General features: G+C 33.2%; 1 non-coding gene across 1 annotated transcript; it reads left to right on the top strand.

The window, feature by feature from the left end:
- Positions 1-3,109: 3,109 nt before the first annotated feature.
- Positions 3,110-3,324, top strand: LOC132625382 (small nucleolar RNA U3). Its single transcript, XR_009576814.1, has one exon. It is a non-coding gene; the product is annotated as a small nucleolar RNA U3 (small nucleolar RNA).
- The last annotated feature ends 7,889 nt before the right edge of the window (positions 3,325-11,213 follow it).

The following is an 11,213-nucleotide window of genomic DNA, read 5'->3' as shown; positions in this document are numbered from 1 at the left end:
TTCGTACTCTAATCAGAATTAATCTTAAGCAAATTTATTTTCTTTGCTAAGTCTGAAATTTCTCATCGATTTTTCTTAACATCATATCAAAATCAAAAGTAATTCTACAATGCCTCAAATAATTGCTTAGTTGTTATTTCTTCTCCGCCTTCTGAAACTATGACAACTTATCATCCGGACAAACAATAAAAAGAATTCAAAAAGCAACTTATTAATCCGATTTGCAGTATACATGAATGCCGGGCCAAATATCCCGAGATCAAATAACTGAGTATAATCACAAATACGAGTGTAATTATCCCTAAACATATTCACAAATACCTGGAAACATGATTTGACTGAAAATGATTGAAAGATTAATACTGTAAGATGACGCAGAAAAAAATTGCAGAGATTGAAAGAAAAATAATACTATTGATATTGGAGATGTAGAGCCAATTGGGGTTCACTTAATTAATTGATAAAATTGGATCATCATTTAACTATTCACCATTTGATATTTCTAGAAATTAATTAACAGAGATAATGGAGCATTAAATGGTTTTGGGAAGAGTCATCGTTGCTGCTAAATGAGAGTTTGAGGATGATTGGACTTTGAAGTTTGAAGAGGAGGGAGAGAAGGGAGAAAATGCAAAATTTTGAAATAGAAAATTAATTTGAAAAAAGTTGGTAACTTGTTGTAGCAGGTTAATATAACCTGATAGTGTAAAAAATTTATATACTGACGATGCACAGAACTTAGACTCATTATCTTATCATATGGGTTGTACCAAACATGAACCCTCTGCAAGTAGTATTATTATTAATATAAGCATCTTTACCCTTCAAAAAAAGAACTACCAAAGTCACAAACCAATTCCGGTTGGCCAGTTCTATTTTACTGTCCTAATTATTTAGCTTCTTTACCGAACAATACGGTCGAACCTTCAGTAAAACTGATATATGCAGTATTAGTTGGTCTTATCCCGGGAAAAAGTTAAAACGGTTTTATAAAGCTTAGTTTCGATATGATAAAGTAATATGAAAGAAATATAATTATTTTATGTAATTTAAATAGGAAAATGCTTTTTATAAGGTTAAACCTTAATAAAAACTAATTAAAAAAATGGAGCAATGAAAAAAAGAGAGATTAATTATCAAGAAGAGAAACTAAAATGTTTCTAAAGGACTTGTAACGTTACAGTTTATAAATAAAGTTTTAGAAAGGAGTATATACATAAAATATAATGAGGAAAATATTGTGACTCAAGGCCCGATCTTATGGTATGGTAATTAGCATCATTTGCGAGCAAACTTTTGACCCAATACAGTCAGACCTCTCTATAACGGCATCCGCATATAGCAACATCTCTTTATAACAGCAAAAAAAAATTGGAACCGATTTTATGTTATATGTTACTCAATCAACTTTATAACAGTACGCTTTTTGTAAAATCACCCCCTATATAACATCTTTGCGCTTTTTTTGCAATGTAATTATTAACCATCTCTATAGAAAATATTGACCAAATATTCAATTTGATAAATTAATATACTATATTTATGACATAATATTACATATGAATACATATGTGGAATTTGATGCCACATTTTCCTACCATTGAAACTTTCACTGATTAAAAGATTATTACTCGTGTCATTGGAGTGGAAGAACAAGAGAATATGGAAGCCGAAGACGACAATGAAAGTGCTGACGAAGAATCTCAACCTATTGTTACTTGGACTGGTTAGAAGAGTCAACAGTTTAACTCTTAGATTCACTTCGAGGGAAAACAATTGGATACCTGTTTGCTGAAAGTTTAGATGCAAATATTCGTAAATTCAAGCGTTATATTCAAATTGTATTAACTTTCCTTAATGTTTAGTTAGTCGAGAATTCATATCTTTGAGATTTAAAATTCAAATAATTTGTTATTTTTTTATAACATTAAAAAAATAGATTTTATGCATCTTATTTGCCTATAACAACCAATTATTATTTAAATGGCAAATGCCGTTATAAGTGTATAACAACAATTTTCTATAACAACAAAAAAATTTCGGACCCAACAATGCTGTTATAGAGAGGTTCGACTGTATAAGATACATTAATCTCATTAAATTAAAAGATGTAAAATTTGTTAGATAAGAAAAACATTGATGGTTAAAGAAATTAGAAATAAAGAAAAATTGAGATTATAGTATAATGTTAAATGCCAAATTGCTAAAATGCAAAATTTGAAAGGAGGATGAAACTATAGAAAATAAAATCTATTCTAAATGAATTGTCACTTTTTTTGGTACACTTATTCTAATAAATGAAAACTTCAATATTCGTTTATATATCAATTTAATTCACTACTAAACAAACATGAGTTAGCGATGCAAAGTTAAATAGTAAAAATCATCGTTAATTTTATTTACCGACGATTAGTAGCATTGTTAGCTACGAGTAATTTAGGATGGATTAACGATAAAGTTCGTAGCCAAGTCTACACATTTTTCTGTAGTGTTTGTTGACAAATGAGGTACGGGCTTTGGCAGTGGCGGATGTAGATAGAGCCGAGGGGGTTCATCCGAACCCCCTTCGGCGAAAAATTACACTGTATATATAAGGTGAAAATTATTTTTTATGTATATATAGTAGACGTTGAACCCCCTTAGCTTCTTCATTTATGGCTTCTTTATATTTTTGAACCCCTTGACATAAATCCTGGCTCCGCCACTGGGCTTTGGTCACGCGCAAAGCGCGTACGCTGAATCTAGTATAACCAAAATGATACAAGCTCAGTAACATGAACCAATTTGCTTTTGTGTCTTCAAGGATGCACCAACTACACATGATATAATTAATTTATTGTTTCTCTAAAACTACGAGTGTATTGTGTTTTATTTATATATACAAGTATCTATCAGGAATGAAATCGAAGTAAGATGTCCAGCAGACCATATCCGATGTCATAACTCATAATAGACAATGAAGGAAAAGATGAGTTATTTGCCGGCTTCAGGCCCAAGCCCAACATTTGCTATGCACCAATCTGTCAAATTCCTTCTTCTATCTATCCCACATCACAAGAAGTAATTAGTTTGCCGCACGTTATAAACCCTTACCGTCCAAACAATGGGCACGACCTTACTTGAACAGGATCTGTTCTATAGGTTCGTACCACTGTATCCTTGAGCTCTAAGGAGACAGGAAACTAGGTTTGGTTGATGAAGTATGGCTGTGAAACCGGAGCGTGATTAACAGCCCCAGTGGTCCTTAGTCGGCCATGGAACTGTAGAGGATCGTTCTCATCCTGCACGCAGGTCTGGGTTGGTTTCATAGTTGTCTGACAGACTCCTATCTTTTTTCCAAATATGCTCTAATCAATTTTGGATATGTTGGAATTCTAGTACTATGAATGTTATAGCTTGTAGCCTTGTACAACCACACTTAACATGGTAAATATGAGATGATTTTCTTCTGTTTCTTCAATAGCTTGTAGCCTTGTACAACCACACTTAACATGATTTTAAATGCTAAGGAACTAGAAAAAAATATGAGATGATTTTCTTCTGTTTCTTCAATAGCTTGTAGCCTTGTACAACCACACTTAACATGATTTTAAATGCTAAGGAACTAGAAAAAAATATGAGATGATTTTCTTCTGTTTCTTCAAGGAGTCGCCAGTTACACATCACAAAACTAGTCTACTATTTCTCTAAAGCTGCGACCGTGTTGTGTTATTTATTTATTTATTTATCGACATTCTCGATTCCACAGTGTATATCATGCAGGTCATGTTTGGGTTTTGGAAAATATTTCGGATTGACCAATCCGGGCGACTCATTATTTTTGAAATCAATATTCTCGAATAGCTACTTAAAAATGCGAATTTCCAACGAAATATCTTGAAAATTGACTTCTTAAAAATCTTTCCGATATGCTTTTCGTCGAAAATTTTATATTTTTTACTGTGTTCCGACAATAAAATCCGACAAAATTCACGTTTTGAACGGTGAATCCTTACCATAGAAGTTTGGAAATTCTAGATTGAATTTGCCATCTGTCAGACATTAAACTAATGGCGGTAGCATCAATAGGATATAGTGTGTTAGACATCAACAACATGTAGGGCAAGTGATGCAAGTTTGAAACAATATATAACAACACTTGGTGAGGTATGCCCGAGCTGTGCACGGGCCCAACATGGTGAATAAATGTAATATTTTCCAATGCCTCTTACTAAATAATTTTGTTGAAATCTTTCTTAATTGAGGTTTAATTTTAAATGTGAAAACGAATAATGATTCTGCCTCTTTTTGCACCTGTGTATACTATCTCAATATTTTTTTATAGTGTCAATGTTTGTCAAGGATTGCCTCAACTTAAAAGAATTTGTCATACTGTATTTTATTGACTGTTATATTGAAACAAAATAATAGATGTATAGAGATAACTTACCCGAGAGTGGTTTAGATTGAAGTTCTCATATTCTCAGTTCATTTATAAAAACAATGATTTTGATTAAACAAGGAAGGAAGCTCTCAATCCTTTTGATAAAATTGCATCTAAGATAATAAGTTCTAGCAGCTAAAATTGCAAAATTGATACTTTTTTCTTCTCTTTCCTATTCTTTCTTTGATTTTCTCTTACAAACTCATATCACATGATTTTTTTTTCAATTAATAGCCAATTCTATTGAATAATAACGTTTTCCTTAGCTATACCAAGATACATAAAGTGCCTTATCTCGTGTCAAGTTAGATATTCTATTTATTTAATTGTTTTCTCTATCTATGTTTTGTATTTTTGTTTAAATCCCATTCTTTTTCTGAGAAAATAACTTTAAAATAAAATGAATGAAACTGAAAGTATAGAGCAATTTGCACACTTGCTTGTAGCGTCACATTTAGATTTCGTTCTCTAAGAATAAAAAATTATAATCTCCGAGTTCCCTCTTTTACCTTGAAACTTTTTGTAGATCATACATATATTATGAAGTAATTAAATTTGCAAGAGAAATATATTTTGTTTTTAATATGACATTTCGTACGATATTTTAACAATTGAACACCAATGAGGATTTTTGGTTTTCCCAAACAACTCTGTCAAATGTATAGATTTCTATCAGAACATACATGGATATGTATATTTAATAGAACGTACTTATATTATAATAAAACATTGGTGGAATACATACTTGAAAATGTATACTTTAGTTAATTATGTAAGATATTTAATTTAAAATAACAACATTGCAAATTATGTGGGTATTATTGGCCCGGAGCATCAGCCACTCCGCATGTCAAGTTACTGGACAACACTAGTACTACTATTAAGTAGGGCTGTTTACGGTTTTGGTTAAAATCAAAATCAAATCGAAAATTTAACCAAATCGAATAAAAAAACTGACATTTGGTTGATTTGGTTTGATTTGGTTTTAAATTTTAAAAATCGATAATATTTGATTTGGTTATGGTTATATTAAAAAATAACCGAATAAATAACCGAATCAAACCGATAAATTATATACATAAATTTTATAATTATTTATATGTATAATATTAGTTTTTCATAAATAATTTTTATACCTTTTAATCATTAATTTGATTTCTGGTCTACTTATTTCACATGATTGTTTAAGACCCATGTTTTTAAGAATATGTTCAAGCCCATGTCTTTAAGTCTTTTAACTCTTTAAGTGTTAAGTGTAAACCTACTAACAAAAGCTCGCGTTAGAGTCTAATGTCTTTAACTTAAATTTTTAGCCTTTCTTTGTCAGCCATTTGATTTTAGGTTGTTTCTTCTTCTTTTTTCAAATTTATACCTTTTTTTTTTCTTGTCTGAATGGGTCCTAAACTTCTAATATTTTTCATATGAAAAGAACAGAGGTTGGAGATTTGGAGGTTCCTATAGAAGATACTTCGGTAACATCAGCATTTGCTGCAACTCAAGCACATGGTAATGTCCTAATACTTCTTCCATGGATAATCCTCCTAAAAAGCAGAAAAGAACAACTCCTTGTAGTCGAGACCCTAGCCTTGGGGATAATGATAGAAAAATATCTGAAGTTTGGGATCATTACAGAAAGTTTTTTTTAATAAAATGGGAGAATTGAGGGCAAAATGCAAGTACTGCCCCAAAGTTTGGGATCATTACACAAAGTTTTTTTATTTCATATATTTTCATTTTAATTTTAGATAGTATTTATGTTTAATTAATATGTATGTTTGTAACAACAACTAAAAGCTCCTATACTCTACTTTATTTCCAGGTATGTATATTAAGATGACAAAAATGGTGCAACCACTACTTAGTTAGTTTTTAGCTTTATATGTAATAGTTTAGCAACTTTGGGTAGCTTGAGTACGATACTATCACTAATAGTGAAAATGTTTCTATGATGTTTGTCCCACCTTAAACTATAAATAAAATATATCGTTTGAACAAAAAAAAAAGACATGTTTTTTTCAACTTTTTAATGTTTACTGATAAGTCTCATGGCTGCTAGTCATAAACCAAAAAATCCAACCAAACCGAACCAAACCGACAATAACCAAATCGGTGGCTATTATTTTATTTGGTTTGGTTATGGTTTTAGACATTTAAAAACCGACTAAATTGATTTGATTATGATTTTAATCAATAACCGACTCAAACCGAACCATGAACACCCCTACTATTAAGTACTTCTCTATATGACAAATATATAAAATAGAACAAAACAGTAGCTTAAACATACAGCTGAAGGAGGAATAGAGTTAACCCATTGAAATTACGAAAATAACCTGACTGACCTTAAGCTCCTTTCCTTAGCCGCTTATATATTAGTAGTAATATAGCTCAATCCCAAGCAAATTTAGTCCGCTATATAAATTTTCACTGTTCATGTTGCTCCATTTTGAAACATTTATCATAAAATACAGACTAGGTTTAACCACTGCGTTCATGGTCGTGAAACAATAAATAAATTGTGTCTTTCAATGTTTTTGTGAACAAAAAATTGAAACACGTATAGTGAATCTTTAAAAATCAATTCAATAGTCAACAACCAGATATTGTCTTTTCCAATATTTTGTTTCTTCATCTCGCTGACTCTCTGTCTGTGGTCAAGTGATCCACTTCAAAAGCTATTTTCAAATTAAAATGTTGAAACCTTTTGGCTTCTTCCACTAATGTGTTCGAAGTTCTTTACTCTTATCCCTTTTAGATAGATTGTCTTAGGGGCAAATTAGCCACCATTAAACTTGAAATCTGAATATAGCCAGCAAGAAAAGCCTTGGCAAGTAGCTGCTTTCGGCACTTCACCAAACTCACCACTTGTACCTAGAAACACTATAGGTTGTGTTATTTAAGTATGGGACAGTCATTACCTAACCAATAAGCATAAAAACATGGAATCCAAACGTGCTAGATCTTAATAAAAGCAAATCATTTGTGTTGTCTAAAGTCTATAAAGTGGGAACTGTTATGAAATTATGAATGTCCATTTCTCAAATATAATGCTCCTTCCACCATGTTAATGGTTCTTCCTTTTTCTTCCACCATGTTAATGGCTCTCCCATTTTCTTCCACCATTTCATATATTAAATACATATGTATCACTATAAATAGAGACATAAATTTTCATATGAGATACACTTGTAAAAACATTTTGGAAGAATAGTAAAAATCTCTCCTCTTTTGTCACTCTATTTCTATGGTTTTCATCCATTAATATTGTGACTCTTTTAGCTTCATTTTACAACACGTTATCAGCACGAGACTCTGCCGTTACGAGAAAATACTTTAAAGCCTCGAAGGTATTGATTTTCTATTTTTCTTTACTAATGGCAAATCTTACCAAACGTGAATTTGTAGCTTTAGATATATCCGGCAATACCTATATGTCTTGGATTCTTGACGCCGAAATTCACCTTAATGCGATGGGTCTGGCAGACACCATCAAAGATAAAAATGAGGCATCAAACCAAGACCGTGCCAAGGCAATGATATTCCTTCGCCATCACCTTGATGAGGACTTGAAAATGGAATATCTCACTGTTAAAGATCCTCTTACTCTGTGGAATAATTTAAAAGATAGATATGACCACCTGAAGATGGTCATACTTCCACAAGCACGTTTTGATTGGCTCCATTTAAGGCTACAAGATTTTAAATCTATTAAAGCATATAATTCTGCCATGTTTAAAATTATTTCTCAGTTGAAATTATGTGGTGAAAATATCACTGATCATGATATGCTGGAGAAAACATTCTCCACTTTTCCTGCCTCGAGTATGCTCCTGCAGCAGCAATACCGAGAAATGAAGTTCAAGAAATATTCTGATCTAATCGCACATCTTCTAGTGGCTGAACAACATAATGAATTATTAATGAAAAATCATGAAAGACGACCCATTGGTACTGCCCCATTCCCTGAAGTGAATGAGACAAATTTTCGCCATTCTAGGCGTGGAAGAGATTGTGGCCCCAGTCGTGGTCATGGTCGTGGTCGAGGAAGAAATTTTAATCATGATTCTCGTTTTGCACCAAATAATATCTTTCACCACCAGCAGTGTAAAAAGAAAGATGAAAAGCATATAGCTGTGCAAAAGAAAAACTCAGAAAATAAATGCTACCGATGTGGAGGAAAGGGGCACTGGTCACGTACTTGTCGTACGCCAAAGTACCTAGTTGATTTGTATCAAGCCTCTCTCAAAAAGGCAGAAAAAGATGCTGAAGCAAATTTTATTTCTGAAGATAATATTGAGCCCATGCATCTAGATGTGGCAGATTTCTTTGAACTCCCTGAAGGGAAAATAGATCATTTGATCGGTGATGGATCTGTGAAAACTTAGATATTTTATACGTGTCATTTGTATGTGGTTATGTTTTCATATTTATATAATAAAATGTGTGTAATACTTTGTCTAATCATAATATCTACTTCGATGTTCACTTTATTTATTATTTCATTTTTGAAGAATCTATGGAAATTCCTCAAATTTTATTTGGATCAATGACCAATCATGAAGATATTTGTGTGATTGATAGTGGAACAACGCGTGCCATATTCAAAGATGAGAAATACTTTTCTAACTTGCGTAGAAAAAGGGGAAATATTAATACAATTTCTGGCAATTCGAAATTGATTGAAGGCTCCGGAAGAGCTACTATATTTCTGCCTAAGGGGACGAAACTTGTTATAGAAGATGCATTATTCTCTTCTAAATCCCCAAGAAACTTGTTAAGTTTCAAAGATATCCGCCGTAATGGGTATCACGCTGAGACATTAAACGAAATAAATGATGAATATATTGCTATTACAAAGAATGTCTCCGGCCAGAAATATATTTTGGAGAAATTGCCAACTTTATCTTCCGGACTGTATTATGCAAAAATTAGTACAATTGAAGCACACTCGATCGTAAACCAGAAGTTTAATGATTCAAGTATTTTTTTGCTTTGGCATGACCGAATAGGTCACCCTGGATCAATAATGATGAGACGAATTATTGAAAATTCAAATGGGCATCCACTTAAGAACCTGAAGATTCTTGAAAGTGGTGAATTTTCATGTGCTGCTTGTTATCAGGGTAAGTTGATAGCTAAGCCATCACCAATGAAAGTTGACATTGAATCCCCTGCCTTTCTAGAACGTATACATGGGGATATATGTGAACCTATTCATCCACCTTGTGGGTCATTCAAATATTTTATGGTCCTAATAGACGCATCTTCAAGATGGTCTCATGTGTGCCTCCAATCTTCTCGCAACCTGGCGTTTGCGAAATTATTAGCACAGATAATACGCTTAAGGGCACAGTGTCCAGACCATCCCATTAAGTCTATACGCCTCGATAATGCCGGAGAATTTACGTCTCAATCTTTTGATGATTATTGTTTATCAGTTGGGATAAAAGTTGAACATCATGTAGCACATGTTCATACCCAAAATGGCCTTGCTGAGTCATTTATTAAAAGACTACAATTGATAGCAAGACCACAGCTTATGAAAACACGGTTGCCCACTACCGTCTGGGGACATGCTATCTTACATGCAGCATCTCTTATTCGTCTCAGACCGACTCATTATAATAAATACTCCCCATCACAATTAGTATTTGGTCATGAACCAAATATTGCTCATCTCCAAATCTTTGGTTGTGCTGTATATGTGCCTGTAGCACCACCACATCGTACTAAGATGGGCCCCCAAAGAAGGTTAGGTATATATGTTGGGTTTGAATCACCCTCTATTATTCGCTATCTTGAGCCATTGACGGGAGATTTATTTACTGCCCGATTTGCAGATTGTCGATTTGATGAAACAAATTTCCCACAATTAGGGGGAGAGAAAAAAGGAATGAAAAGAGAAATTGCGTGGAAAGTTCCATCACTATCTCATTTTGATCCACGTGCCCCCATATGTGAACAGGAGATCCAGAAGATCATTCACTTGCAAAAAATAGCAAATCAAATGCCAGACGCATTTACTGATTTGAAAAGGATAACTAAGTCACATATCCCTGCAGAGAATGTACCTATCTGAATTGATGTCCCAAAGGGACAATCTACTAGTGTCATAGCCTCTGAATCTCATACGCGCCTGAAGCGTGGTAGGCCATTGGGCTCTAAGGATAAAAATCCTAGAAAAAGAAACACGAAAAATGATCAAAATGACACTACGAAAGAATATCATGAAGATATTCAAGATCTGACTAATCCCGATACTCCTGAAGATATTAGGGAACCCGAGACTCAAGTAAATAAAGAATTATCATTGAGTTCTTCTAGTGATGGGATAAATTTGAATCGATCGAAGATTATGGTGGATAATGTTTTTGCATATAATGTTGCAATAAATATTATGAAAGACATTGACGATCAGGAACCCCAATCTGTCGAAGAATGTCGACGAAGATATGATTGGCCAAAATGGCAAGAGACAGTTCAATCAGAATTGAATTCACTTGCCAAACGTGAGGTTTTTGGACCTGTAGTCCAAACGCCTAATGGTGTAAAACCAATTGGCCATAAAGGGGTTTTTGTGCGAAAAAGGAATGAGAGAAATGAAATTGTGAGATACAAGGCACGCCTTGTTGCACAAGGATTCTCTCAACGACCCGGTATCGACTATGAAGAAACATATTCACCCGTTATGGATGGCATAACATTTCGATATCTCATCAGTTTAGCTGTACATGAAAACCTTGAAATACATCTGATGGATGTGGTTACAGCTTACCTTTATGGATCACTT

The sequence above is a fragment of the Lycium barbarum genome, chromosome 12 (assembly GCF_019175385.1).
Source record: "Lycium barbarum isolate Lr01 chromosome 12, ASM1917538v2, whole genome shotgun sequence".
Lineage (NCBI taxonomy): Eukaryota > Viridiplantae > Streptophyta > Magnoliopsida > Solanales > Solanaceae > Lycium > Lycium barbarum.
This window is presented reverse-complemented; position numbering and strand designations above follow the sequence as displayed.